General features: G+C 43.0%; 1 pseudogene; it reads right to left on the minus strand.

Moving 5' to 3' along the window:
* Window positions 1–394: 394 nt before the first annotated feature.
* LOC120880891 lies at window positions 395–1,722 on the minus strand (annotated as a pseudogene).
* Window positions 1,723–5,766: the final 4,044 nt, after the last annotated feature.

Below are 5,766 nucleotides of genomic sequence, written 5' to 3' on the forward strand. Positions count from 1 at the left end.
GGAGTGGGCTGCCATTGCCTTCCCCATTAGGCATTGCTACTCTCCCACGAAGTTTCTTTACGTGGAACAGAAACCCACATTTATGGTCACAACAGAATTTCATAACTGCTCTTTAATCTCACAGCAAAAAACAGGAAAACTTGTTAGGGCCAGAGTGACCCTCAGAACATCTCAGTACCCTGAAAATCGGGGCAAAAAGTGAATCATTAAGAAACAGTATCCAAAGAGCACCGTATTATCTGGTGCGATTTATGAAACAAGATTCAGTGCCCTTTGATGGGAAGAGCCATAGTAGCTGAAACTTAGGAATGTTTTGATGCTGATTTTTTTTTTTTTTTTACTGATGTCGTACTCCAAGCCGTTAAGTTGGAACAAATTCCAAACTCACACTGACTTGCATCACCTCAGTTTAATAATCCAGTAAATGACAAAAAAGACAAACAATGAGAATAGCATCATATAGCATAGCAACTTCGCTTGGCTTCCTCTGGATAAAATCTTCAGTTTTCCCATAGTTTTACCTAGAAATCCAGTCGTAGAGTCAAACTGTGAATCCATTTCAGCTAATAATTTATTTTGATGTTTAACTTCATGCCCAATATATTTCAATGGAAAGAGATTTTTATCGCAGGTACTTCGTTTCTCAGACTTTCCGTGAGTCTCTCGTTCTCTTCACAGGCACTCTAGCCACTATTAGGATAGCCACAGCTCCCAGAGTTGCCAGGGGGTACTCCTTCATTCAGGCCTGCACGCCTCATCCTGCCAGAGGAGCGGGGAAAAGGCGAGCAGAGGAGTGGGTAGGAAGCGGCCAGGGACCACCTGGACCGCATCCTCAGGACCAGGGCCCGGTGAAACAGCAGCTGCTTCCCCCAGCGCGCCACGACATCGTCCCTCGGTGCCAGCTCTAACATCCTATCCTTAGACTAGAGTGATGCACCCAAAGATTTATTTACAATAATGTGTATCACACCATGTGTTATAAAAGCAAAAATGTATAAGCGACCTAAACATCTAGGATTAGAACACTGGCCAAATAAAGTAGTATAACGCATTCATCTGCCAGAGCAGTGTGTAGGCTAAAGAATTCTTAACGACAGGCCCATATTAAGTAACCAAACCCGACAAACAAACAAGAGAAAAGAAAGCACAAAAAATGCACAAAGAGAAAATAAAAGAGCAGAAGGAGATACACCAAAATGGTGGTTATCTTTGGGTTGTGGGAGATTTAAAATTTTTAAAATAAAAATATTAGAAATTTTTAGTAATGAGTACATATTACTCTGACAATCAGAAGGAAAGCCTTAAAATGCAACGTTTATAAAATACTTAATATATATACCATACACAAATATTTTTAAAAATTTAAATTTCCATACACCAATCAAATAATTAATTTGACTTAGTGTTTGTGAAATTGGGCATAGGGCTCAATCTATAAATTTGTAAAAATTGATATTTTCTCCTATTCTGACAGTTGTAATACTTTTTTTGGTGGCTGTTTTGAAGTGAAACTTAGCATAGGAATAACTGTGCTAGAATCTTATCGTAGAGGTTTGGGTTTTTTTTTGGGGGGGGGTACTTAGACTGTCATACACAGTGAAATTGAATTTTAACCTGGTTTTGATTCTTGCAGTTTTAGGTAGCTTTTTAGGTACTTTAGGAACAAGATGTATTAAATACTTCTTAAAATTTTTTTTTAAATTTTATATTGGAATATAGTTGATTTACTAGGGAAGGAAATGGCAACCCACTCCAGTACTCCTGCTTGGGAAATCCCATGGACAGAGGAGCGTGGTGGACTATAGTCCGGGGGTCACAAAGAGTCGGCCACGACTGAACGACTGTGCACGTAGCTGATTCACATGCTTTGTCAGTTTCAGGGACACGTACGCATGTATCGATTCTTTTTCAGATTCTTTCCCATTTAGATTATCACAGAATATTGAGTAGAGTTCCCTGTGCTATCGAGTAGGTCCTTGTTGATTGCTTTATATACGGTAGTGTGCTCAGTTCAGCTCAGTCGCTCAGTCATGTCCGACTCTTTGTGACCCCATGAATTGCAGCACGCCAGGCCTCCCTGTCCATCACCAACTCCCAGAGTCCACTCAAACTCATGTCCATCAAGTCCGTGATGCCATCCAGCCATCTCATCCTCTGTCGTCCCCTTCTCCTCCTGCCCCCAATCCTCCCAGCATCCGAGTCTTTTCCAGTGAGTCAACTTTTCTCATGAGGTGGCCAAAGTACTGGAGTTTCAGCTTCAGCATCATTTCTTCCAAAGAAATCCCAGGGCTGATCTCCTTCAGAATGGACTGGTTGGATCTCCTTGCAGTCCAAGGGACTCTCAAGAGTCTTCTCCAACACCATAGTTCAAAAGCATCAATTCTTCGGCGCTCAGCCTTCTTCACAGTCCAACTGTCACATCCATACACGACCACAGGAAAAACCTTGACTAGACGGACCTTAGTCAGCAAAGTAACGTCTCTACTTTTCAATATGCTGTTTAGGTTGGTCATAACTCTTCTTCCAAAGAGTAGGCACATTTTAATTTCACGGCTGCAGTCACCATCTGCAGTGATTTTGGAGCTTCCCCAAAAATAAAGTCTGCCACTGTTTCCACTGTTTCCCCATCTATTTCCCATGAAGTGATGGGACCAGATGCCATGATCTTCATTTTCTGAATGTTGAGCTTTAAGCCAACTTTTTCACTCTCCACTTTCACTTTCATCAAGAGGCTTTTTAGTTCCTCTTCACTTTCTGCCATAAGGGTGGTGTCATCTGCATATCTGAGGTTATTGATATTGTGTACATGTTAATCATAAACTCCTAATATAGTAACAATGTCCCCTTGTCTTATACATTGCTATTATTTTATGCTATTTTAATTTATTTATTTATGTACTGTTTTTGACCACATCCCATGGCATGTGGGATCCTTTTTGCCTGACCAGGGATCAAACCTGTGCTCTCTGCATTGGAAGCATGCAGTCTTAGCCACTGAACTGCCAGGGAAGTTTGGGGTAAATGCTTCTGTAAGGTGTTCTGTGGACATCACTAGCTCTTTCGCTTCTGTACTTGAGGGAAAGGAGTACTCGTGGAGTTGACCTACTTAAGTGACTGCGTGCACACAGTTGCTCAGTTGTGTCTGACTCTTTTGCAATCGCAAGACTGTAGACCGCCAGGCTCCACCATCCAAGGAATTTTCCAGACAAGAATACTGGAGAGGGTTGCCATTTCCTCCTCCAGAGGCTCTTCCTGACCCAGGGATGGAACCCGCATCTCCCTCCTTTGCAGGCAGATTCTTTACCCTAAGAGCCCCCTGAAGCCCAAGTGACCTGAGTGACTAGCAGCCCTTTAGTGTACAGGGAACTGAACGCAGGTCAGAAAGGCCTGACTCGGGTCCTGCTCACTGAACAAGGAAGCGCACATACTGCAGAAGCTCTGAGAATCCCTGGACCCTGGATGGGGATGATATGCTGCTCTCCATGGTGGGGGGACTCTCCCCACACAGCTCCCTGCAAGCTGGACTGACCTGCTCAGTTTCAGCTTGGCCCGAGGACCCTGGCAGGAAATCTGATCTGACCTGACATGTGGTTGGTACCAAAGCTCAGCCAAGAATGTGCTGTGCTGGGAAGGGCATCCGTCACTCAGACAGTTAGACGCGAGCATTCAAAGACCTCCTGTGCCCGGAGGGGTAAGGTGAGCGGTAAACCCCTCACGGACCAATCCAAGCCCAAGTTATGGGAGCAGAGAGCAGCTAAAGGACCCTCTGGATTTGCTTGAAATGTTCAGACACGTTGGAAACTGACTAGATCCCTTTCCCCAGCGAGCCCAGAGCGGCCGGTGCGTCGCACGGCACCCATTCATTCCACATGCCAAGAAACTAAAACAGCCTCAAAAGCCTTTCAGAGAAACAATTAAATGGCATCTGATAAAAAATACACTTCCAACTCTGCTCCTTAGATGAAAAGTCTCTCACGTGAAGAGAGTTTTCTTCCTTCTCCTGCAGCTTTAGATAAAGAGCTTACTTAACCATTTTCTCTATTCCATACTACTTCACTTGATATGATGCCAAACATTCTTAGGTCTTTATTTTTAATCACAAACTCACGTATTTCTGATGCTATGCGAGAGACACAAATATATGCCTTCCTTTTTTTCTCTTCAACATCCTTCCTTCTATTCTTTCTCCTTCTGATAATCATAAAAAACTCAGCACAGTGACCTGGGCTGAGTTTAACACCAACGTCAGAAATTCGATGGCTGCAGGCTAATGGGATGGCTAATCCATTATATGTGTGTGTGTGTATATATCCAGGCAAGAATACTACAGTGGGTAGCCATTCCCTTCTCCAAGGGATCTTCCCAACCCAAGGATCGAACCCGAGTCACCTGAGTTGCAGGGAGATTCTTTCCCATCTGAGCCACTAGGGAAGCCCCATATATATATATTTAAATTCTCTGCTCCTTAAATTTATTTTGCTAGGAGGTGGATGATAGGAGTTGAGGGAGCTTGTCTTTCAAATTGTTTGTGAAGACCAAAATTAAATTTCATAATGAATGTCAACTTTTCCATTTAAGAATTCCCAGGCAACTCTTCTTCCAAGATCACGTCACATTTATCTACTGTGTTGGGTTTATCCTGTCTTGCTGGGTGTGATACTTTTACTTTTTTGTCATCACAACCTTTTTCTCTCTTCACTGTCACCTCAACATTATCTCCTCTTATCTGGAAATGAGCTTCTGCTGTGAAGAGGATCAGGCTTTAAATAAAACCAGTGGATATCCACATTCACAAATACGTGGTGATTTCTACATTCTGTTGCATTTCATGGAAACGTGCTCCCCAAGAGACAGTCATTACTTTAAAGTCTCTGAGTTTTAAGTATCTTTCTTCTCAAATGAAGGTACAAGTGAAATAAACAGAATACATCAACAGTACCCTTGATACCTAATAATTTAGATGATGATTTTTCATCTTGTGGGAAGTTACCTTCCATCTAAGTATAGCGATTCACACATTGTGCTGTGTTAAAGCAATTTGCTTTTGAGGATTATAATGCTCAGTAGGGAGTGAATATTTGCAGTTGTGTCCCTTTCAAAGTCACCCACTTGAAGCTGCTAATTTTAGCCATGAGTCTCATAAAAGGTTTCCGTCTAAGCTGTCAGTTTCCAGGTACGGTGCATTAAAATACTTTTGCAAAGAGGCAAAGTGGTTACACAGTGATACTTCTGGATTTTTCTATGTTCTTTCTTGGAACTGGACAAAATTCAAGAAGAGAAATGCCCACGTTACAAATCCCACTTTGACAGCAAGAACGATTCTTGACAATTTGGAAAAAAAAAACCCAAACAAACCAGGGCTCATGGCAGTTCTTCTCTGGATGTCTTCTGGTCTTCCTCTCTTTTCTTCTAAATCTGGCAATCAAAGCAGACAGAGAGAGAATGTGCACGTGTGTGCATGTGTGAGTGTGTGTGTTTGTGTGTATGAGAGAACGGCGTGTTTGGGGGCGAGGAGGGGACCACCGGGGGAGCAGGGTGGAGCCTGCCTTCCTGTGGCTTCTGCTTTTCTCAGAGAACTTCAGAGAGTGATGGTGATGCCAATTCTAAATAAATAACATATGACTCTTATTTTTCGCCTGTCCTCCTCCCTGCCCCTCCCCCGCTCTTTGGGTTTCCTATGTGTGTTTCAAGTGCCTGATAGCCTTGGTGGGAGAACTACCGACGTGCCTGTAGCCTTAAACACTTTATCAGGCAGCGAGATCCTGC

Source organism: Oryx dammah, unplaced genomic scaffold, assembly GCF_014754425.2.
Source record: "Oryx dammah isolate SB20612 unplaced genomic scaffold, SCBI_Odam_1.1 HiC_scaffold_22, whole genome shotgun sequence".
Lineage (NCBI taxonomy): Eukaryota > Metazoa > Chordata > Mammalia > Artiodactyla > Bovidae > Oryx > Oryx dammah.